Source organism: Carcharhinus amblyrhynchos, unplaced genomic scaffold (genome assembly GCF_965287045.1).
Source record: "Carcharhinus amblyrhynchos unplaced genomic scaffold, sCarAmb.v2.hapA scaffold_67, whole genome shotgun sequence".
Lineage (NCBI taxonomy): Eukaryota > Metazoa > Chordata > Chondrichthyes > Carcharhiniformes > Carcharhinidae > Carcharhinus > Carcharhinus amblyrhynchos.
Genome location: NW_027649807.1, coordinates 355,441 through 381,533, shown reverse-complemented (window position 1 = coordinate 381,533; position 26,093 = coordinate 355,441).

Here is a 26,093-nt window from a genome sequence, read left to right as displayed (position 1 = left end):
TACTAACCTTATCGAGTTCTTTGAGAAGGTGACCAAAGAGGTGGATAGGGGTAAGGCAGTAGATGTGGTATATATGGATTTTAGTAAGGCGTTTGATAGGGTTCACCATGGTATGCTTCTGCAGAAAATGCAGATGTATGGGATTGGTGGTAATTTAGGTACTTGGATCAGGAATTGGTTAGCAGATAGGAGACAGAGGGTGGTGGTTGATGGTAATTATTCATCATGGAGTGCGGTTACGAGTGGTGTGCCTCAGGGATCTGTTTTGGGGCCACTGCTGTTTGTAATCTTTATTAATGATCTGGATGAGGGTATAGTTGGGTGGATTAGTAAGTTTGCTGATGACACCAAAGTTGGAGGTGTGGTAGATTGTGAGGAAGGGTGTCGAAGTTTGCAGGGTGACTTGGACAGGTTGCAGAGCTGGGCCGCGAGGTGGCGGATGGAGTTTAATGCGGAGAAGTGTGAGGTAATCCATTTCGGTAGGAATAACAGATGTGTTGAGTATAGGGCTAACGGGAGGACTTTGAATAGAGTGGAGGAGCAGAGGGATCTAGGTGTATGTGTACATAGATCCCTGAAAGTTGGGAATCAAGTAGATAAGGTTGTTAAGAAGGCGTACGGTGTCTTGGCGTTTATTGGTAGGGGGATTGAATTTAGGAGTCGCAGCGTCATGTTGCAACTGTACACAACTCTGGTGCGGCCGCACTTGGAGTACTGTGTGCAGTTCTGGTCCCCACATTACAGGAAGGATGTGGAGGCTTTGGAGAGGGTGCAGAGGAGGTTTACCAGGATGTTGCCTGGTATGCAGGGGAGGTCCTATGAGGAGAGACTGAGGGATTTGGGGTTGTTTTCACTGGAAAGAAGGCGGCTAAGAGGGGATCTTATAGAAACATATAAGATGATTAGAGGTTTAGATAGGGTGGATGGTGATAGCCTGTTTCCTCGGATGGAGAAAGCTAGCACGAGGGGGCATGGCTTTAAATTAAGGGGGGGTAGTTATAGGACGGATGTCAGGGGCAGGTTCTTTACCCAGAGGGTGGTGAGGGACTGGAATGCCCTGCCTGCTGCAGTTGTAAATGCGCCTAGTTTGGGGGCGTTTAAGAGATTGGTGGATAGGTTTATGGACGAAAAGGGATTGGTTTAGATTAGTGGGTCAATGTTTTTTTTTAAAAAATAAGACTGGTCGGCGCAACATTGTGGGCCGAAGGGCCTGTTCCGCGCTGTAATGTTCTATGTTCTATGTTCTAAGTTGAGGTGCAGATAGGGAAACAGATCCTAGAGAGATCTGTAATAACAGAGTTGTCGTGGTGGGAGACTTTAATTTCCCAAACCTCGACTGGAATATCCCGAGAGTAAGGGGTTTGGATGGGGAGAAGTTTGTTAGGTGTGTTCAGGAGGGTTTCCTGACACAGTACATGGATAAGCCTACAAGAGGAGAGGCTGTACTTGACCTGGTGCTGGCTAATGAACCTGGACAGGTGCCGGATCTCTCGGTGGGAGAGCATCTTGGGGATGGAGGTCATAATTCTATCTCCTTCACGATAGCATTGGAAAGAGATAGGATCAGGCAGGCTAGGAAGGTGTTTGTCTGGAGTAAGGGGAAATATGAAGTCATCAGGCAGGAAATTGGACGAGTAAACTGGAAGGAGGTGTTCTTGGGGAAAAATACTGAAGGAAGGTGGTGGATTTTCAAGGAATGTTTGACTGGAGCTCTGCACGACAACATTCCGATGAGAGGTTTTGGGAGGTCGCGGGAACCGTGGTGCACGGAGGTTTTGATGAACCTGGTCAGGAAGAAGAGAAAGGTGTATAAAAGTTTCAGAGAGCTAAGAGATGTTAAGGATCTAGAGGATTATACGGGTTTAAGGAAGGAGCTTAAAAAGGAAATTAGGAGAGCCAGAAGGGGTCATGAGAAGGCCTTGGTGGATAAGATTAAGGAGAATCCCAAGGTGTTCGACAAATATGTAAAGAGTAAAAGGATGAGAAGTGAAGGGATAGGACCTATAAAAGGTGAAGGGAGACAAGTCTGTGTGGAACCAGAAGAAATAGCAGAGGTGCTTCATGAGTAATTTGCCTTGGTATTCACAGTGGAAAGTGATCTGGGAGGTTGTACTACAGGTTTGCGGCAGACTGAAAAGATAGAGTATGTGGACGTTAAGAAAGAAGATGTGTTGGAACTTTTAAATTCTATCAAGATAGATAAGTCGCCGGGACCGGATGGGATGTACCCCAGGTTACTGTGGGAGGTGAGGGAAGTGATTGCAGAGCCCCTGGCGACGATCTTTGCATCGTTGATGGAGACGGGACAGGTTCCGGAGGTTTGGAGGATTGCAGATGTGGTTTCTATTTTCAAGAAAGGGAACAGGGATAGCCCGGGAAATTACCGACCGGTGAGTCTAACCTCAGTGGTTGGTAAGTTGATGGACAGGATTCTGAGGGACAAGATTTAAGAACATAAGTAAGAACATACGAAATAGGAGCAGGAGTAGGCCATCTAGCCCTTCGAGCCTGCCCCGCCATTCAATAAGATCATGGCTGATCTGAAGTGGATCAGTTCCACTTTCCCGCTTTCTCCCCATAACCCTTAATTCCCTTGTCTGTCAAAAACCTGTCTACCCGAGACTTAAACATATTTAGCGAGGTAGCCTCCACCACTTCAACGGGCAGAGAATTCCAGAGATTCACCACCCTTTGAGTGAAGAAGTTCCTCCTCAACTCTGTTCTAAACTACAACCCCCCCCCTTATCTGAGGCTATGCCCTCTAGTCCTGCTATCCTTTCTAAGCAGGAAGAATCTCTCTACCTCTACCCTATCCATCCCCTTCATTATCTTATACGTCCCTGTAAGATCCCCCCTCATCCTTCTAAACTCCAACGAGTACAGACCCAGTCTATTTAGTCTCTCTTCATAGTCCAACCCCCTCATCTCTGGTATCAGCCTAGTCAACCTCCTCTGCACTCTCTCCAAGGCCAAAATATCCTTGCGCAAGTGCGGCGACCAAAACTGCACACAGTACTACAGCTGCGGCCTCACCAGTGCCCTGTACAGTTGCAGCAAGACCTCCCTGCTTTTATATTCTATCCCCCTCGCTGTAAAGGCCAGCATCCCATTCGCCTCCCTGACCACCTGCTGCACCTGCAGACTGGGTTTTTGCGACTCATGCACAAGGACCCCCAGGTCCCTCTGCACCGTAGCATGCTGCAGCTTTTCGCCCTTTAAATATTAATCCCTCCTACTATTATTCCTGCCATAGTGGATAATCTCACACTTGCTAACATTGTACTCCATCTGCCAGGTCCTCGCCCACTTGCTCAGCCTATCCAGATCCCTCTGCAGACTTTCCACACCCTCTGCGCAATTTGCTTTTCCACTATTCTTCGTGTCATCAGCAAATTTCGTTACCCTACACTCAGCCCCCTCCTCTAGATCATCTATATAAATGGTAAATAGCTGAGGCCCCAGCACCGATCCCTGCGGCACTCCACTAGTTACCAACCGCCAATCAGAATAGCACCCATTGATACCAACTCTCTGCCTCCTATTAGACAACCAATTCTCTATCCACGCTAACACCTTACCCCCAACTCCATGTACCCTAACCTTCTGAAGCAACCTTTTGTGACGCACCTTAACAAACGCCTTTTGAAAATTGAGAAACACCACATCCACCGATTCCCCTCTGTCTACCGCATTTATGAACATTTAGAGAAGTTTAGAATGATCAGAAATAGTCAGCACGGCTTTGTCAAGGGCAGGTTGTGCCTTACGAGCTTAGTTGAGCTCTTTGAAAATGTAACTGAACAGATTGACGAAGGAAGAGCGGTGGACATGGTTTACATGGACTTCAGCAAGGCATTTGATAAGGTCCCCCATGCAAGACTTCTTGAGAAGGTGAGAGGGCACGGGATCCAAGGGGCTGTTGCCTTGTGGATCCAGAACTGGCTTGCCTGCAGAAGGTAGAGAGTGGTTGTGGATGGGTCTTTTTCTGCATGGAGGTCGGTCACCAGTGGAGTGCCCCAGGGATCTGTTCTCAGACCCTTGCTGTTTGTCATTTTCATAAATGACCTGGATGAGGAAGTGGAGGGATGGGTTAGTAAGTTTGCCGACGACACGAAGGTTGGTGGTGTTGTGGATAGTCTGGACTGATGTCAGAAGTTGCAGTTCACATAGATAGGATGCAAGATAGGATGGCATATGAATTTCAACGCGGATAAATGTGTAGTGGTCCATTTTGGCAGGTCCAATGGGATGTAGGAGTACAATATCAAGGGTACGAGTCTTAGCTGTGTTGAAGAGCAGAGGGATCTTGGGGTCCGGGTCCATAGGACTCTTAAATCGGCCTCGCAGGTGGAGGATGTGGTCAAGAAGGCGTATGGTTTACTGGCCTTCATTAATAGAGGGATTGAGTTTAGGAGTTGGGAGGTAATGCTGCAACTTTATAAGACTCTTGTCAGACCCCACATGGAGTACTGTGCGCAGTTCTGGTCACCTCACTACAGGAAGGATGTGGAAGCTATTGAGAGGGTCTGACCCTTCAAGCCTGCACCAACCATGCTGCCCGACTGAGCTAAAGCCCTCTATCTTTCTGGGGGCCATACCCCTATATTCCCATCCGAGTCATATATTTTTCCAGACACCCCTTAAAACTCACTATCGCATATGCTTCCACTACCTCCCACCTCAGCGAGTTGCAGACACCCATCACCCTCTGTGTAAAAAACTTGCCTCGTACATCTCCTTTATTCCTTGACCTTCACACTTACACCTATGCCCCTATCAATTGACTGTTTCACCCTGCAAAAAAGCTTCTGACTATCCATTCTGTTCATGCCCCTCATAATCACCCCTCAACCTCCATCATTCCAGTGAAGAAAAAACTTCTCCAACCTCCCCTCATAACTAATGCCCTCCATAGGGCAGCATCCTGGTAAATCTTTTCTGTACCCTCTCCAAAGCCACTAGTTCCTTCTGGCAGTGTGGCGATCAGAATTGAACACTATATTCCAAGTGCAGTCTAACTAAGGTTCTGTAAAGCTGCAACGTGACTTGCCAATTTTTAAACCTTGCCAGCTCACCTCTGATCCCATGCAGCTTCACCTTCTGCACCAGTGTCCCATGAGGGACCTTGTCAAAGGCTTTGCTGATCCTATTTATTTTGCTTCCTAACATCTTTCGAACAGAAAACATAACTTTCTATCTGAATTCAGACAGTGACCTATTTTGACTGTTTGTTCTTTGTCTTGAATAGCATCATTTTAAAGATAGCTTGCTAACAGTACATTTACCGGTATTAGGATTGTCCCAAATTCAGACAACAGTGTTGCGGCCTTTCAAATGTCCATTAGTGTCTATCTTATCTCTGTTTAAAAATAAATCGTTTTTCCTACATCCATAGCTACCACCTAAACTGTGTTCTTTTCTTCAAACCCATTTAAATGTTTTTTTTATTACCATCGTTATTCTCATTAATCATCAAATGAATGCCACCTTTAATTCTGCATTTGCCTATTCAGCAATTGGCTATCCTGTTCTTGGCTCTTCATTCACTCTACTGTAACCCTTTACCACAGGGCACAGCTTCAGGGACCTGGGTTCAATTCCAGCTTCGGGTCACTGTCTGTATGGAGTTTGTACTTTAAGAACAAAAGAACTAGGAGCAGGACTAGGCCATCCAGCTCCTTGAGCCTGCTCCGCCATTCAATAACATCATGGCTGATCATTTTGTGGACTCAGCTCCACTTATCCGCCCACCCACTCTACCTTGAATTCCTTTACTGTTCAAAAATTTATCTATCTTTGCCTTGAAAACATTCAATGAGGTAGCCTCAACTGGGCAGGGAATTCCACAGATTCACAACCCTTTGTGCGAAGAAGTTCCTCCTCAATTCAATCCTAAATCTGCTTATACGATATAATATTAGTGCGAGGTGATTCATTTTGGCAGGACAAATTTCAGTGCAGATTACAGGATCAATGGCAGGGTTCTGAGGAATGTGGAGGAACAGAGAGATCTTGGGGTTCATATCCACAGATCTCTGAAGGTCAAGTGGATAGAGCCATGAAGGTCAAGTGGATAGAGCCGTGAAGAAGGCCTATAGTGTGTTCGCATTTATTATATGGGATTTAAAGGGATTGGGAATTACAGATAGTTCTATGGCCTGGTAGGTATGGATATGATCGGCGCAACTTGTGGGCCGAAGGGCCTGTTTGTGCTGCAGTGTTTTATGTTCTATTAACAGGGGTTTGAGTTTAAGAGTCATGGGGTTATGCTGCAACTGTGGACCTTGGTGAGACCACATTTGGAATAGTGTGTGCAGTTCTTGTCACCTCACTATAAGAAGGATGTGGAAGCGTTGGAGAGAGTGCAGAGGAGACTTACCAGGATGCTGCCTGGTTTGGAGAGTAGGTCTTATGAGGAAAGGTTGAGGAAGCTGGGGCTTTTCTCTTTAGAGCAGAGGAGGATGAGAGGCAACTTATTAGAGGTTTATAAGATGATGAGGGGGATAGATAGAGTGGACATTCAGGGAGTATCTCTTTGGGCAGATGTAGCTGTTACGAGGGGCCATAACTACAAGGTTCATGGTGGAAGATATAGGAGGGATGTCTGAGATAGGTTATTTATTCAGAGAGTGGTTGGGGTGTGGAATGGACTGCCTGCTGTGAAAGTGGAGTCGGACACTTTAGGAACTTTAAAGCAGTTATTGGATAGGCACATGGAGCACACCAGAATGATAGGGAGTGGGATAGTTTGAACATAGAACATAGCACAGTACAAGCCCTTCAGCCCTCGATGTTGTGCCGAGCTATGTCCAAACCCAAAATCAAGCTATTGATTCCCCCTCTTCCAAGTCATTGATAAAAATCACAAATAGCAGAGGACCCAGCACTGATTCCTATGGTACACCACCAGCAAGTGGCCTCCAGTCTGAAAGTTTTCCCTCCACCACCACCCTCTGTCTTCTATGACACAGTCCATTACTCTTCCAATTGGCCAAATTTCCTTCTATCTCACACCTCCTTACTTTTTTCATGAGCCTACCTTGGGGAATCTTATCAAACGTCTTACCAAAATCCATGTATATGACATCAACTGCTCTACCTTCGTCGACACACTTAGTTACCTCCTCAAAGAATTCAATCAAATTTGTGAGGCAGGACTCACCCCTCACGAAACTGTGCTGACTATCCCAGATTAAACTGCATCTTTCCAAATGTCATTAAATCCTTCTCTCAGGATCCTTTCCATTAACTTACCGACTACCAACGTAAGACTAACTGGCCTATAATTACATTTCCTTTCTTGAAGAGAAGAACAACATTCGCCACTCTCCAGTCCTCTAGCATAATCCCTGTGGACAGTGATGACCCAAAGATCAAAGCTAAAGGCTCCACAATCTCATCCCTTGCCTCCCAAAGTATCCTAGGATGTATCCCATCTGGCCCAGGGGACTTATCGACCATCGGGTTTTTCAAAATTGCTAATACATCTTCCCTCAGAACATCTACCTCCTCCAATCCTATCAGCCTGTATCACACACACTCATCCTCAAAAACATGGCCCCTCTCCTTAGTGAACATTGAAGAAAAGTATTCATTCAACGCCTCACCTGTCTCTTCTGACTTCATGCACAAGCTCCCACGACTATCTTTGACTGGCCCTAACTTCACCCTGGTCATTCTTTTATTTCTCACATAAGAGTAAAAAGCCTTGGGGTTTTCCTTTGTCTGACCCGCCAAGGACTTCTCATGCCCCCTCCTAGCTCTCCTAAGCCCTTTTTTTGAACTCATTCCTAGCTACCTTGTAACCCTCAACTGAACCTTGTTTTTTCATCCTTACATACGCTTCCTTCTTCCTCTTGACAAGACATTCAACCTCCTTTGTGAACCATAGTTCCCTGACTCAACCATTTTCAAGTTTGATCTTGGTTTCAGACAAAGCCCGGCACAACATCGAGGGCTGAAAGGCCTGTACTGTGCTTACTGATCTATGTTCTAGGCTTCACCTTATTTTAGGATATGCCCCCTAGTTCTAGTTTATCCCACCAGTGGAAACAACTTCCTGCTTTTATTTATTCCCTTCATAATCTTATATGTTTCTATAAGATTTCCCCTCATTCTTCTGAATTCCAATGAGTAAAGCCCCAGTCTACTCAGTCTCTCCTCATAAGCCAACCCTCCCAACTCCAGAATCAACCGAGTGAATCTCCTCTGCACCCCCTCCAGTACCAGTAGATCCTTTCTCAAGTAAGGAGACCAAAACTGTACACAGTACTCCAGGTGCGGCCTCACCAGCATCTTATACAGCTGCAACATAATCTCACTGTTTTTAAACTCCATCCCTCTAGCAATGAAGGACAAAATTCCATTTGCCTTCTTCATTCCCTGCCGCACCTGCAAACCACCTCCTTGAGAATCCTGCACAAGGACACCCAGGACCCTCTGCACAGCAGCATGCTGCAATTTTTTACCATTTAAATAATAGTCCATTTTGCTGTTATTCCTACCAAAATGGATGACCTCACATTTACCAATATTGTACTCCATCTGCCAGACCCTCTCCCACTCACTTAGATGATCTGTATCCATTTGCAGACTTTCAAAGTCCTCTGTACACTTTGCTCCGCCACTCACCTGAGTGCCATCTACAAATTTTGACACACTACACTTGATCCCCAACTCCAAATCATCTGTATAAATTGAAGACAATTGTGGTCCAACACTGATTACTGAGGCACACTACTAGTCACTGATCACCAACCAGAATAACACCCATTTACTCCCACTCATTGCTTTTCGTTAGTTAACCAAACTTCTATCCATGCTAATACATCACCAGTAACGCCATGCAACTTTACCTTATGTAGCAGTCTTTGGTGTGGCATCTTGTCAAATGCCTTCACAAAATCCGGATAGAACATAGAACATAGAACACTACAGCACAAACAGGCCCTTCGGCCCACGAGTTGCGCCGATCACATCAACACCTACCAATCTATAGACCTATCTATAACCCCCAATCCCATTAAATTCCATATACTCATCCAGAAGTCTTTTAAAAGACTCCAGCGAGTTTGCCTCCACCACCACTGACGGCAGCCGATTCCATTCACTCACCACCCTCTGAGTGAAAAACTTACCCCTAACATCACTTCTGTACTTGCCTCCCCGCACCTTCAATCTGTGTCCTCTCGTAGCGACCATTTCAACCCGGGGAAATAGCCTCTGAGAATTCACCCTATCTATTCCACTCAACATTTTATAAACCTCTATCAGGTCACCTCTCAACCTTCGTCTCTCCAGGGAAAAGAGTCCCAGCTCCCTCAACCTAACTTCATAAGGCATGCCTCCCAGTCCAGGCAACATCCTTGTAAATCTCCTCTGTACCCTTTCAATGGCTTCTACGCCCTTCCTATAGTGAGGCGACCAGAACTGCGCACAGTACTCCAAATGATGCCTGACACGGGTCTTATAAAGTTCCAGCATTACCTCCCGACTCCTAAACTCAATCCCTCGATTAATGAAGGCCAGTACACCATACGCCTTCTTGACCACATCCTCCACCTGCGAGGCCGATTTAAGAGTCCTGTGGACCCGGACCCCAAGATCCTTCTGCTCTTCAACACTACTAAGACTCCTGCTCTTGATAGTGTACTCGTTCACCCCATTGGTTCTGCCAAAATGGACGACTACACATTTATCTGTGTTGAAGTCCATCTGCCACTTCTCCGCCTAGTCCTGCATCCTATTTATGTCCTGCTGTAACTTTTGACATCCTTCCAGACCATCCACAACACCACCGACCTTCGTGTCATCAGCGAACTTACTTACCCATCCCTTCACTTCCTCATAGAACATAGAACACTACAGCACAAACAGGCCCTTCGGCCCACGAGTTGCGCCGATCACATCAACACCTATCTATAACCCCCAATCCCAAAAAACCCCATATACTCATCCAGAAGTCTTTTAAAAGACCCCAGCGAGTTCGCCTCCACCACCACTGATGGCAGCCGATTCCACTCACTCACCACCCTCTGAGTGAAAAACTTACCCCTAACATCACTTCTGTACTTTCCTCCCCGCACCTTAAATCTGTGTCCTCTCGTAGCGACCATTTCAACCCGGGGAAATAGCCTCTGAGAATCCACCCTATCCATTCCTCTCAACATTTTATAAACCTTTATCAGGTCGCCTCTCAACCTTCGTCTCTCCAGGGAAAAGAGACCCAGCTCCCTCAACCTAACGTCATAAGGCATGCCTCCCAGTCCAGGCAACATCCTTGTAAATCTCCTCTGTACCCTTTCAATAGCTTCTACGTCTTTCCTATAGTGAGGCGACCAGAACTGCGCACAGTACTCCAAATAAGGCCTGGCAAGGGTCTTATAAAGTTGCAGCATTACCTCCCGACTCCTAAACTCAATCCCTCAATTAATGAAGGCCAGTACACCATACGCCTTCTTGACCACCTCTTCCACCTGCGAGGCCGATTTAAGAGTCCTGTGGACCCGGACCCCAAGATCCTTCTGCTCTTCAACACTACTAAGACTCCTGCCCTTGATAGTGTACTCGTTCATCCCGTTGGTTCTGCCAAAATGGACGACTACGCATTTATCCGCGTTGAAGTCCATCTGCCACTTCTCCGCCCAGTCCTGCATCCTATTTATGTCCCGCTGCAACTTTTGACATCCTTCCAGACCATCCACAACACCACCGACCTTCGTGTCATCAGCGAACTTACTTACCCATCCCTCCACTTCCTCATCCAGGTCCTTCCAGTTTATTTGTCCAAGTAACTTCCTGACTTCTTCGTATTTCCCCCTACTCCAGACAAACACCTTCCTAGCCTGCCTGATCCTATCTCGTTCCAATGCAATTGTGAAGGAGATAGAATTATGATCACCATTCCCAAGATGCTCTCCTACCGAGAGATCCATCACCTGTCCTGGTTCATTCGCCAGTACCAGGTCAAGTACAGCCTCTCCCCTCGTAGGCTTATCCACACACTGTGTCAGGAAACATTCCTGAACACACCTAACAAACTCCTCCCCATCCAAACCCCTTACCCTAGGGATATTCCAGTCGATGTTTGGGAAATTGAAGTCTCCCATCACGACAACGCTGTTATTACTACATCTCTCTAGAATCTGTTTCCCTATCTGCACCTCAACTTCCCTGTCACTATTGGGCGGCCTATAGTATACACCCAGCAAAGTTTTCGACCCTTTGCTGTTCGTAACTTCCACCCACAGAGACTCAGTAGATAGTCCCTCCACGGCATCCTCCTTCTCTGCAGCCATGACACTGTCCCTGACCAACAGTGCCACTCCACCACCTCTTCTGCCACCCTCCCTGTCCTTCCTGAAGCATATGAATCCTGGCACCTGAAGTACCTAGTCCTGTCCCTGAGACATCCAAGTCTCCGTAATGGCCACCACATCACATTCCCAAGCAGCAATCCACGCCCTAAGCTCATCTACCTTATTCACTACACTCCTGGCGTTACAATATATACACTTCAGCCCCTCAGTCTGGGCATTACCCTTCTCCACCCCCTGTCTAACCTCCCTCTCATACTGCCTGCAGTCCTCTCCTACCTGGGAGCTAACTTCCTCCGTCCCAGTCTCCCCATCACAATTCCCTCCCCCCATCCTTTCTAGTTTAAAGTCCCCCCGGTAGCCTTAGCCAGTCTTCCCACCAAGATATTATCTTGGACTAATATCTTGGCGGGAAGACTGGCTAAGGCTACCGGGGGGACTTTAAACTAGAAAGGATGGGAGGAGGGAATTGTGATGGGGAAACTGGGACGGAGGAGGTTAGCTCCCAGGTAGGGGAGGACCGCAGGCAGAATGGGAGGGAGGTTAGACAGGGGGTAGAGAAGGGAAATGCCCAGACTGAGGGGCTGAAGTGTATATATTTTAATGCAAGGAGTGTAGTGAATAAGGTAGATGAGCTTAGGGCGTGGATTGCTGCTTGGGATTGTGATGTGGTGGCCATTACGGAGACTTGGATGTCTCAGGGACAGGACTGGGTACTTCAGGTGCCAGGTTTCAGATGCTTCAGGAAGGACAGGGAGGATGGCAGAAGAGGTGGTGGAGTGGCACTGTTGGTCAGGGACAGTGTCATAGAACATAGAACATAGAACATTACAGCGCAGAACAGGCCCTTCGGCCCACGATGTTGCGCCGACCAGTTACAAAAACAATGACCCACTAGCCTATACCAATCCCTTTTCGTCCATAAACCTATCCAGAGATCTCTTAAACGCCCCCAAACTAGACGCATTTACAACTGTAGCAGGCAGGGCATTCCAATCCCTCACCACCCGCTGGGTAAAGAACCTACCCCTGACATCCGTCCTGTAGCTACCCCCCCTTAATTTAAAGCCATGCCCCCTCGTGCTAGCTTTCTCCATCCGAGGAAAAAGGCTATCACTATCCACCCTATCTAAACCTCTAATCATCTTATATGTTTCAATAAGATCCCCTCTTAGCCGCCTTCTTTCCAACGAAAACAACCCTAAATCCCTCAGTCTCTCCTCATAGGACCTCCCCACCATACCAGGCAACATCCTAGTAAACCTCCTCTGCACCCTCTCCAACGCCTCCACATCCTTCTTGTAATGCGGGGACCAGAACTGCACACAGTACTCCAAGTGCGGCCGCACTAGAGTAGTGTACAGTTGCAACATTACACTGCGACTCCTAAATTCAATCCCCCTACCAATAAACGCCAAGACACCGTACGCCTTCTTAACAACCTTATCTACTTGATTCCCAACTTTCAGGGATCTATGTACACACACACCTAGATCCCTCTGTTCATCCACACTATTCAAAGTCCTCCCGTTAGCCCTATACTCGACACATCTGTTGCTCCTACCAAAGTGAATTACCTCACACTTCTCCGCATTAAATTCCATCCGCCACCTCTCGGCCCAGCTCTGCAACCTATCTAAGTCTCCCTGCAGACTATGACACCCTTCCTCACAATCTACCACACCTCCAATTTTGGTGTCATCAGCAAATTTACTAATCCACCCAACTATACCCTCATCCAGATCATTAATAAAAATTACAAACAACAGTGGCCCCAAAACAGATCCCTGAGGCACACCACTCGTAACTGTACTCCATGATGAATATTTACCATCCACCACCACCCTCTGTCTCCTATCTGATAGCCAATTCCTGATCCAACTTCCTAGATTACCCACAATCCCATACATCTGCATTTTCTGCAGAAGCCTACCATGGTGAACCTTATCGAACGCCTTACTAAAATCCATGTATACCACATCAACTGCCTTGCCCCCATCCACCTCTTTGGTCACCTTCTCAAAAAACTCAATAAGGTTAGTAAGGCACGACCTACCCGCTACAAAACCATGCTGACTATTTCTAATCAATTCATTACACTCCAAATAACTATAAATCCTATCCCTAATAATTTTTTCTAAAACCTTGCCCACAACAGAAGTAAGACTCACCGGTCTATAATTCCCGGCAAAGTCTCTGCTCCCCTTCTTAAACAATGGGACAACATTCGCTATCCTCCAATCCTCCGGGACTACACCAGAGACCAATGACGACCTGAAGATCTGAGCCAGAGGCTCTGCAATCACCTCTCTAGCCTCCCAGAGAATCCTAGGGTAGATCCCATCCGGACCAGGGGACTTATCTATTTTCAGCCCCTCAAGAATTTCCAGCACATCCCCTTTATCAACCGTAATACTGTCTATTTTACACCCCTGCAACCCAATGTCCTCCTCAGCTATATTCATGTCCCCCTGCGTGAACACCGAAGAGAAATATTGGTTCAATACTTCTCCAATCTCCTCCGGTTCCACACACAACTTCCCCCTGCTGTCTGTAACTGGCCCTAATCTTGCCCTGACCAACCTTCTGTTCTTGACATACCTATAGAACGCCTTAGGATTCTCCTTAATCCTATCAGCCAAAGTCTTCTCATGTCCTCTTTTAGCCCTTCTCAACTCACTCTTCAACTCCCTCCTAGCCAATCTAAAGCTTTCTAGTGCACTATCTGAGCCCTCCAATCTCATCCGAACATAAGCCTCCTTTTTCTTTTTAACCATCGACTCAACTCTTTTAGTGCACCACGGTTCCCTAGATCTACCAAATCCACCATGCCTGACAGGGACATACCTATCAAGGACTCGCAGTAGCTGCTCCTTGAAAAAACTCCACATTTCAGACGTTCCCAGTCCCTGTAATCCCCTAATCCAATCCATGCTTCCTAATTCACTCCTGATAGCCTCATAATCGCCCTTACCCCAGCTAAAATTGCTGACCCGAGGTTCATGCCTATCTCTTCCCATCACTAAGGTGAACGTAACCGAATTGTGGTCACTATCACCAAAATGCACACCAACTTCCAAGTCTAGCACCTGGTCTGGCTCATTTCCCAGCACCAAATCCAATATAGCCTCACCTCTAGTTGGCCTGTCTACATACTGAGACAAAAAACCTTCCTGCACGCTTTGTACAAACACTGACCCCTCTAGCGAGCTAGAACTATAGCAACTCCAATCAATATTCGTAAAGTTAAAGTCCCCCATAACAATTACCCTATTACTTTCACTCCTAACCAGGATTGTCTCCGCAATCCTTTCCTCAACCTCTCTAGAACTTTTAGGAGGTCTATAAAAGACTCCCAACAGGGTGACCTCTCCTCTCCTATTTCTAATCTCCGCCCATACTACCTCAACTGACAAGTCCTCATCAAACTTTCTCTCCGACACTGTGATACAGTCCTTGACTAGCAATGCTACCCCACCCCCCCTTCTACCTTCTTCTCTACTCCGACTAAAGCAGAGAAAGAGGATGCCGTGGAGGGACTATCTACAGAGTCTCTGTGGGTGGAAGTTACGAACAGCAAAGGGTCGAAAACTTTGCTGGGTGTATTCTATAGGCCACCCAATAGTGACAGGGAAGTTGAAGTGCAGATAGGGAAACAGATTCTGGAGAGATGTATTAATAACAGAGTTGTCGTGATGGGAGACTTCAATTTCCCAAACATCGACTGGAGTCTCCCTAGGGTAAGGGGTTTGGATGGGGAGGAGTTTGTTAGGTGTGTTCAGGAAGGTTTCCTGACACAGTATGTGGATAAGCCTACGAGGGGAGAGGCTGTACTTGACCTGGTACTGGCGAATGAACCAGGGCAGGTGATGGATCTCTCAGTAGGAGAGCATCTTGGGAATGGTGACCATAATTCTATCTCCTTTACAATTGCATTGGAACGAGATAGGATCAGGCAGGCTAGGAAGGTGTTTGTCTGGAGTAAGGGGAGATACGAAGAAGTCAGGAATAAACTGGAAGGAAGCGTTCTTAGGGAAAAGTACCGAAGGAAGGTGGCGGATATTCAAGGAATGTTTGTCTGGAGCTATGCATGACAACGTTCCGATGAGACAAGGGGGTTTTGGTAGGTCGCGGGAACCGTGGTGCACGAAGGCTGTGTTGAACCTAGTCAGGAGGAAAGGGAAGGTGTACAAAAGGTTCAGGGAACTAGGAGAGGTTAAGGATCTTGAGGAGTATAAAGACTGTAGAAAGGAGCTTAAAAAGGAAATCAGGAGAGCCAGAAGGGGTCATGAGAAGACCTTGGCGGGTAAGATTAAGGAGAATCCCAAGGCCTTCTATAAATATGTGAAAGGTAAAAGGATGAGAAGAGAAGGGATAGGACCTATAAAAGGTGAAGGGGGAAAGGTCTGTGTGGAACTGGAAGAAATGGCAGAGGTGCTTAATGAGTACTTTGCCTCAGTATTCACGGTGGAAGCTGATCTGGGAGATTTTGCTACGGATTTGCAGCAGATGGAAAAGATTGAGTTTGTGGATATTAAGGTGGAGGATGTGCCTCAAGGATCTGTTCTGGGACCCTTGTTGTTTGTCATTTTCATAAATGACCTGGATGAGGAAGTGGAGGGATGGGTAAGTAAGTTCGCTGATGACACTAAGGTCGGTGGTGTTGTGGATGGTCTGGAAGGATGGAAAAAGTTGCAGCAGGACATAGATAGGATGCAGGACTGGGCGGAGAAGTGGCAGATGGACTTCAACGTGGATAAATGTGTAGTCGTCCATTTTGGCAGAACCAACGGGATGTACGAGTACACTATCAAGGGCAGAAGTCTGAGTAGTGTTGAAGAGCAGGAGGATCTTGGGGTCCGGGTCCACAGGACTCTTAAATCGGCCTCGCAGGTGGAGGAGGTGGTCAAGAAGGCGTATGGTGTACTGGCCTTCATTAATTGAGGGATTGAGTTTAGGAGTTGGGAGGTATTGCTGCAACTTTATAAGACCCTTGTCAGGCCTCATTTAGAGTATTGTGCGCAGTTCTGGTCGCCTCACTATAGGAAAGATGTAGAAGTTATTGAGAGGGTACAGAGGAGATTTCCAAGGATGTTGCCTGGACTGGGAGGCATGCCTTATGAAGTTAGATTGAGGGAGCTGGGACTCTTTTCCCTGGAGAGACGAAGGTTGAGAGGCGACCTGATAGAAGTTTACAAAATGTTGAGAGGAATAGATAGGGTGGACTCTCAGAGGCTATTTCCCCGGGTTGAAATGGTTGCTACGAGAGGACACAGATTTATGGTGCAAGGAGGGAAGTTCAGAAGTGATGTTAGGGGTAAGTTTTTCACTCAGAGGGTGGTGAGTGAATGGAATCGGCTGCCGTCAGTGGTGGTGGAGGCGAACTCACTGGGGTCTTTTAAAAGACTTCTGGATGAGTATATGGGGTTTAATGAGATTGAGGGTTATAGATAGGTCTGTAGGTTGGTAGGTGTTGATGTGATCGGCACAACTCGTGGGCCAAAGGCCCTGTTTGTGCTGTAGTGTTCTATGTTCTATGTTCTATGTGTTAGAACTTTTGAATTCTATCAAGGTAGATAAGTTGCCGGGACCAGGTGGGATGTACCCCAGGATACTGTGGGAGGCGAGGGAAGTGATTGCAGAGCCCCTGGCGATGATCTTTGCGTCGTCAATGGAGACGGGAGAGGTTCCGGAAGATTGGAGGATTGCGGATGTAGTCCCTATTTTCAAGAAAGGGAACAGAGATAGCCCGGGAAATTACCGACCGGTGAGTCTGACCTCAGTGGTTGGTAAGCTGATGGAGAGGCTTCTGAGGGACAAGATTTACGAGCATTTGGAGAGGTTTGACATGATCAGGAATAGTCAGCATGGATTTGTCAAGGGCAGGTCGTGCCTTATGAGCCTAGTTGAGTTCTTCGATAATGTGACTGAACACATTGACGAAGGAAGTGCCGTGGACGTGGTGTACATAGACTTCAGCAAGGCGTTTGATAAGGTGCCCCATGCAAGACTTCTTGAGAAGGTGAGAGGGCATGGGATACAAGGGGCTTTGGCCTTGTGGATCCAGAACTGGCTTGCCTGCAGAAGGCAGAGAGTGGTTGTGGATGGGTCTTTTTCTGAATGGAGGTCAGTCACCAGTGGAGTGCCCCAGGGATCTGTTCTGGGACCCTTGTTGTTTGTCATTTTCATAAATGACCTGGATGAGGAAGTGGAGGGATGGGTAAGTAAGTTCGCTGATGACACAAAGGTCGGTGGTGTTGTGGATGGTCTGGAAGGATGGAAAAAGTTGCAGCAGGACATAAATAGGATGAAGGACTGGGCGGAGAAGTGGCAGATGGACTTCAACGCGGATAAATGCGTAGTCGTCCATTTTGGCAGAACCAACGGGATGAACGAGTACACTATCAAGGGCAGGAGTCTTAGTAGTGTTGAAGAGCAGAAGGATCTTGGGGTCCGGGTCCACAGGACTCTTAAATCGGCCTCGCAGGTGGAAGAGGTGGTCAAGAAGGCGTATGGTGTACTGGCCTTCATTAATTGAGGGATTGAGTTTCGGAGTCGGGAGGTAATGCTGCAACTTTATAAGACCCTTGTCAGGCCTCATTTGGAGTACTGTGCGCAGTTCTGGTCGCCTCACTATAGGAAAGACGTAGAAGCTATTGAAAGGGTACAGAGGAGATTTACAAGGATGTTGCCTGGACTGGGAGTCATGCCTTATGAAGTTAGGTTGAGGGAGCTGGGTCTCTTTTCCCTGGAGAGACGAAGGTTGAGAGGCGACCTGATAGAAGTTTATAAAATGTTGAGAGGAATAGATAGGGTGGATTGTCAGAGGCTATTTCCCCAGGTTGAAATGGTCACTACGAGAGGACACAGATTTAAGGTGCGGGGAGGAAAGTACAGAAGTGATGTTAGGGGTAAGTTTTTCACTCAGAGGGTGGTGAGTGAATGGAATCGGCTGCCGTCAGTGGTGGTGGAGGCGAACTCGCTGGGGTCTTTTAAAAGACTTCTGGATGAGTATATGGGGTTTTATGGGACCGGGGGTTATAGATAGGTCTATAGATTGGTAGGTGTTGATGTGATCGGTGCAACTCGTGGGCCGAAGGGCCTGTTTGTGCTGTAGTGTTCAATGTTGTATATTAGTCCCCCTGGGATTTAAGTGCCACCCGTCTTCACTGTACAGGTCACACCTGCCCCTAAAGAGGTCCCAATGATCTAGGAACCAAAATCCCTGCCCTCTGCACCAGTCCCTCAGCCACACATTCAGCCTCCACCTCCTTCTATTCCTGCCCTCATTCTCCCGTGGCACAGGCAGCAATCCTGAGATTACTACCTTTGCTTTTCTCTTCCTCAGCTGCCTACCCAGTTCCCTATAATCTCTTTTGATGACTGCCTCCCTCTTCTTGCCTACGTCAGTAGTACCTATATGCACTATAACCTCTGGTTCCTCACCCTCCCGCTTCAGGATGTCTGGGACACGCCCAGAGACATCCCGGATCCCAGCTCCAGGGAGACAAACCACCATCCGCGACTCACGTCTACATCCACAAAAACGCCTGTCCGCCCCCTTCACTGTGGAGTCCCCTATTAGCACTACCTTTCTGCTCTCTTTTTTAATTTTTTGACTTACTGGCTCAGCTCCAGAGACCTGGCCACCGCTTCCTCCCTCAGATGAGCTGTCCCCCCCAGTAGTACTCAAGCCGGAGTACTTATTTTGAAGGGGGACATCCACCGGCGTGCTCTCCATCACCCGAGGTTTCCCCTTCCTAATAGTTACCCACGTGCCTTCTTCCCGTTGCCCTGGTGTGACTACTTGCTGATAGCTCCTATAAATTATCTCCTCACTCTCTCGAATGAGCCGAAGGTCCTCGAGCTGCATTTGCAGGTTTCCCATTGTCCACTGCGCATGTAATGTTCTCAAAGAATTCCACCAAATTAGTCAAACATGACCTTCCCTTCATAAACCCAAGGGACTTACCAATGGGACAATTTATATCCAGATGTCTTGCAATTCCTTTCTTGATGATAGATTCAAGCATTTTCCCTACTACAGAAGTGAAGTTAACCGGTCTATTGTTATCTGCCTTTTGTCTACCTCCTTTTTTAAACAGTAGCGTTACATTTGCTGTTTTCCAGTCTGCAGGAAGCACCCCAGAGTCCAGTGAATTTTGGCAAATTACCATGAGTGTATTTGTTATTTCTCCTACCATCTCTTTTAGTACTCTGGGATGCATTCCATCAGGGCCAGGAGACTTGTCTACCTTTAGCTCCATTAACTTGCCCAACATTACCTCTTTCATGATAATGATAGTTTCTAGGTTCTCATCTGCCATAGCCTTCCTGTCATCAATTTTTGCTATGTTATTTATGTCTTCCACTGTGAAAACTGACACAAAGTCACTGTTTTTCGTTTTCTCCCTGTGTCTATATGGGTTTCCTCCAGGTGCTCCGGTTTGCTCCCACAGTCCAAAGATGTGCTAGTGAGGTTGATTGACCATGCTAAATTGATCCTCATGTCAGGGGGATTAGCATGGTAAATGAAGGTTATGGGGACAGAGCCTTGGTGGGATTGTGGTCGATACAGACTCGATGGGCCGAATAGGCTCCTTCTGAACTGTTAGGATTTTATCTCTGATCAGCTCACCTATAATGACTCTTCTATTGTCTGTTCACTTTCTCACACTTCATCTGCACATCACCTAGGTGTTCCTTTCCTCCAATGTTCATTTATTATACTTTATTATTCCCATTGTACCTCATTATAGTAATCTGCCTAGTTGCTAGCAGGAGGAGGTTTTCCCATTGAGCCGTCTCAACCTGACTTGGTTTTCAACCTTGCCATCTTCAGAATTTACACCGAATTCTGTTCTGTGAGCAGTTACTTCCCCAAATTGTAATTGGTTCACTTACTCTGTCTACACATGCTGGACAATCTAGGGCTTGAATGCAAATAAATTCTCAAAATTCTTAAAGCTACTGCAAGTTTTGTTCGTAAGTTCATAAATTCATAAGTTAGCAGATTTAGGCCACCTGGCCCATTGAGTATACTCAGCAATTTGATCATAGCTGATATATTCCTCATCCCCAAATTCCTGCCTAGTCCCCATAACTCTTCAAAACCCATAACCTATTAAAAATCTAACTCCTCCTTAGATTTGCTTACTGTCCCAGCATCCACCGCACTTTGGATTACCATGCTAATCCCCCTGACATTAGGATCAATTTAGCATGGTCAATCAACCTAACTAGCACATCTTTGGACTGTGGGAGCAAACCGGAGCACCTGGAGGAAACCCATACAGACACGGGGAGAAAACGAAAAACAGTGCCTTTGTGTCAGTTTTCACAGTGGAAGATACCATTGGGTCAATGGTAACCCGAGGATGTTAACAGTGGGGGATTCAGTGATGGTAACACCATTGAATGTCAAGGGGTGGTAGTTGGAGTGTCTCTTATTGATGATGATCATTGCCTGCCCTTTGTGTGGCGCGAATGTTACTTGCCAAGCTTGGACTGCTTCAGTATCTGAGGAATCACGAATGGTGCTGAACATTGTGCAATCATCAGCTACCCCTTATCCTGAGACAATGACCACTCATCCTAGAATGACTCACCAACTGAAGCATCCACCCGATGTCTACTTTATCGATACGTTTTATCATCTTTTATACCTCAATTTTATCTCTCATCATTCTTCTAAATTCCAAGGAGTATGGGCCTAGTGAACCTTCTCTGAACCACCTCCATCTTTCCTCAAATACAGTGTCTAAAACTACACACAATACTCCAGGTGCAGCCTCATTAATGCCTTGTATAGTTGCAACAATGCTTTCTTACCTTTATATTCTATTCCTTTAGCTATAAAAGCCAACATTCCATTCGCTTTCTTTTATTATCTGCTGTACCTACATGCTAGTTTTCTGTGATTCCTGAATGAGAATACCCAGATCCTTCCGCACCAGAGCACTCTGAAGTCTCTCCCCATTTAGATAATAAGCCACCTTCCCATTCTTCCAACCAAAATGCATGATCTCACACTTATCCACATTAAACTCCATCTGCTACATTTTGGCCCACTCTTCTATCCATTTGTAAAATTCTTATTACCTCATTGCAACTTCCTGCCTCCACTATTTTTATGTCATCTGCAAATTTGGCTATAGAGCCTTCTATCCCTGTATACAAGTTATTAATATAGATTGTAAATTGCTGGGCCCCAGAACTGAACCTCTGGCACCCCACTAATTACTTCTTGCCATCCAGAAAAATCCATTTATCCCAACTCTATCTCTGCTGCCACTTCCTTCAATACCCTAGGATGTAGGCCATCAGACCCAGGGTACTTATCTGGCCTCAATCCCAATTGTTTGCTGAGTACCTTTTCCTGATCGATAGATATTGATTGTTCTAAGTTTTATTCTTTCTATGACCTCTGACCTGCCTGCTCCTATAGGAATGGTACAAGTGCTCTCCACCGTGAAAACTGAGACAAAGTATTGATTTAGCATCTCTGTCATTTCCGTGGTCCCCACTATTAATCTCTGGTTTCATCTTCCAAGGGACCAACATTCACCCTAGTGACTCTCTTCCCTTTTATATACCTGTAGAAACTTTTGCTATTCTTCTTGATAGTTGCGCCAGTTTTCTTTCATAATTTACCTTAGTTCTTTTTATTACTTTTTTAGTATCCTTTGTTTATGTTTGAAAGTTTCTCAATCTTCCAGCCTGCATTTGCAATATGATATACTTTAGCTTTTGTCTTTATGTTGTCCTTGACCTCCTTGTTTAGCCATAGCTGTTTTTTACCTCCCCCCCCTTATCATCTTTCTTCCTTACTGGGATATATTTTAGTTGTGAGGACTCGAGTATCTCCTTAAATAACTGCCTCTGCTCATCCGCTGTCCTACCTTTTAACCTTCCTGCCCACTCTACTTGGGCCAAATCTGTCCTCATGTCTATGGTATTTCCTTTGTTTCAGAACACTAGTTTGGAACTCCACCTTCTCAAACTTAATTTTGAATTCTATCATTCTATGCTCCTACAGGATTCTACAGGATCCTTAACTAAGGTCATCAATTAATCACTCTTCATTACACAATATCAAATCCAGTGTAGCCTGTCTCCTGATTGGTTCCACAACAAACTGTCCCAAGAAACAATACATCCTCTAATACATTCAATGAATTCTGTCTTCGGGCTACCCTTGCCAATTTAATTCTTCCTATCTATGTGCATATTAAAATCACCCATGATTATTGCCTTATCTTTCTTGCAAACCCCCAGGTTTCCTGGTTTATGCCCCACTGCAGAACTACTGCTTGGGGACCTATAGATTACTCCTACAAAGTACTTCTTCCCTTTGCTATTTCTTATTTCTACCTAGACTGATTCCACATTTTGATCTCCCTTGCTCATGTCATTTCTCATTACAAAAGGTGTGACTTCACTGGCAAAGCTACACCACCTCCTTTTCCCTTCATTCGATCTTCCCAAAACGCTGTGTACCCTCGGATATTCAGTTCCCAGACTGGATCTCCTTGTAACCATGTCTCAGTAATTGCCACAAAGCCATACCCTTCTGTTTCTATTTGTGCCATTAACTCATTAATTTTGTTCCGCTTGCTTCATGCATTTAGATAAAAAGCTTTGAAATTTATTCCACTGATAAATTTCCCGACTCTTTTATAATTCCTTGGTTCACAAAAAACATTTACCCATTCTGTCCCCCTCTTTTATTGTCTGGTAACAGGTCTTGCTGCAACTGTACAGGGCACTGGTGAGGCCGCAGCTGGAGTACTATGTGCAGTTTTGGTCGCCGCACTTGCACAAGATATTTTGGCCTTGGAGGGAGTGCAGAGGAGGTTCACTAGGCTGATACCGGAGATGAGGGGGTTGGACTATGAAGAGAGACTAAATAGACTGGGTCAGTACTCGTTGGAGTTTAGAAGGATGAGGGGGGATCTTATGGAGACGTATAAGATAATGAAGGGGATGGATAGGGTATAGGTAGACAGATTCTTCCCACTCAGAAAGGACAGCAGGACTAGAGGGCACAGCCTCAAGATAAGGGGGGGGGGTGGGGGGGGGGTGGCGGCGGGGGCAGTTTAGAGCAGAGTTGAGGAGGAACTTCTTCACTCAAAGGGTGGTGAATCTCTGGAATTCTCTGCCCGTTGAAGTGGTGGAGGCTACCTTGCTAAATATATTTAAGTCACGGGTAGATAGATTTTTGGTAGGCAAGGGAATTAAGGGTTATGGGGAGAAAGTGGGTAAGTGGAACTGATCCACTTCAGATCAGCCATGATCTTATTGAATGGCGGGGCAGGCTCGAAGGGCTAGATGGCCAACTCCTGCTCCTATTTCTTATGTTCTTATGTAACCATCCGCCACATCGCTAGCCTGCATTCTTACCTCCTCCTTCAATCTGGGTTTTCTAATTTCCCTGAAACTGAACCCTAACCTACCCCCCCACCTCCATTCAGTTTAAAGCCCTATGTATGGCCCCAGTTATGCAATTTGCTCGGACAGTGGTTCCAGCATGATTCAGATGAAGATCACCCCATCAGAACAGGCCCCCTCTTCCCCAGTACTGGTGCCAATATCCCATAAATTCAAACACATTTCTCCCATGCTAATTTTTAAACCACGCATTTACCTGCTTAATCTTATTTCATGGCTCTTGGTTCATGGCTCAGGTAGTAAACCAGAGATTATTACCTTTTTGGTTCTGCTTTTTTAATTTAGCTCCTAGCTGTTCATACTCCCTTCGCAGAATCTCTGTCCTTATTTTGTCTATGCCGTTGTTACTTATATGGACCATAACAGCTGGATTTTACCCCCCGACTCTAAGTTTCTCCACAACCCAGAAGAAATAAGAACATAAGAACATTAGAACTGAGAGCAGGAGTTGGCCTTCTGGCCCCTCAAGCCTGCTCTGCTATTCAATAAGATCATGGCTGATCTTTTTGTGGACTCAGCTCCACTTACCTGCCCACTCATCATAACCCTTAATTCCTTTACTGTACCAAAATTTATCTGTCTTTGCCTTAAAAACATTCAATGAAGTAACCTCAACTGCTTCACTGGGCAGGGAATTCCACAGATTCACAACCCTTTGTGTGAAGAAGTTCCTCCTCAAAGTCCTAAATTTGCACCCCCTTACTTTGAGGCCGTGCCCCCTAGTTCTAATTTCACCTGGCAGAGGAAACAACAGAGGAGATGTCAGGGGTAAGTTTTTCATTCAGAGGGTGGTGGGTGCGTGGAATCGGCTGCCGGCGGTGGTGGTGGAGGTGGATTCGATAAGGTCTTTTAAGAGACTTCTGGATGAGTACATGGGACTTAGTAAGATAGAGGGTTATAGCTAAGCCTAGTAGGTAGAGATATGTTCGGTGCTACTTGTGGGCTGAAGGGCCTGTTTGTGCTGTAGTTTTGCTATGTTCTATGTTAACTTCCCTGCTTCTATTGTAACTATTCCCTTCATAATCTTATATGTTTCTATAAGATCTCCCCTCATTCTTCTGAATTCTAATGAGTAAAGCCCCAGTCTACTCAGTCTCTCCTCATAAGCCAACCCTCCCAACTCTGGAATCAACCTAGTGAATCTCCTCTGCACTCCCGCCAGTATATCCTTTTCTAAGTAAGGAGGTGAAAACTGTACACAGTACTCCAGGTGTGACCTCACCAGCACCTTATACAGCTGTAACATAATCTCACTCTTTTTAAACTCCATCCCTCTAGCAATGAAGGACAAAATTCCATTTGCCTTAATTACCTTCTGCACCTACAAACCAACTCCATGTGATTCCTGCACAAGGACACCCAGCAGCATGCTGCAATTTTTTACCATTTAAATAACAGTCCATTTTGCTGTTATCCCAACCAAAATGGATGACCTCACATTTACCAACATTGTACTCCATGTGCCAGACCCTCACCCACTCACTTAGATGATCTAAATCCGTTTGCAGACTTTCAGCGACCTCTGCACACTTTGCTCTCACACTCGCCTTAGTGCCATCTACAAATTTTGACACACGACACTTGGTCCCCAACTCCAAATCATCTATGTAAATTAAAGACAATATATCCTGCTGTATCCTCTGATAATCCTCATTGCGATCCGCAAATCCACCAACCTTTGTGTCGTCCGCAAACTTACGAATCAATCCAGCTGCATTTTCCTCCAAATCATTAATATATATTACAATCAGCAAAGGTCCCAGCACTGGTCCCTGAGGAACGCCAGTTGCCCATTCAGAAATGCACCCTTCCACTACTACTCTCTGTCTTCTATGACTGAGCCTGTTCTATATCCAGAGTAGAAAGGTGTAGAAAATGATTATGAACCAACTTCTATTCACCCTCTAACATGCAGTGCAACTGGAACCCACCCCATTTACCAGTATATTTTACTTCTTCCACAGGGGCAGAAGCTTTAACAATATCACTGAACAGCTCGTTGAATTTGGTTCCATGTGTTCCCCAGATCATTCCGGCGGTATTGTTTTGGTAAGCATTGTTCAGTTCCTTGCTTTCATTTTCTACTTGTGGGCATTCTAGTTGCGGGAGGGGCCAACTCCACAAGCTCAGTCTCCTACAGGACTCCTACAGTGTCTGTGCATTACATACTGATGTTAGTCATCTTCCATTCTGGGTATTCTACTGCTGATGTTAATGAAAAAGCAAAGTGTAGCACCAGTGATTATTCTTACTTCACAGGGAGTTTCTACATGTTAATTTCCTCTGATGTCATCAGTATAGCAAAAAAATGTGCATTTAAAAGTTTTA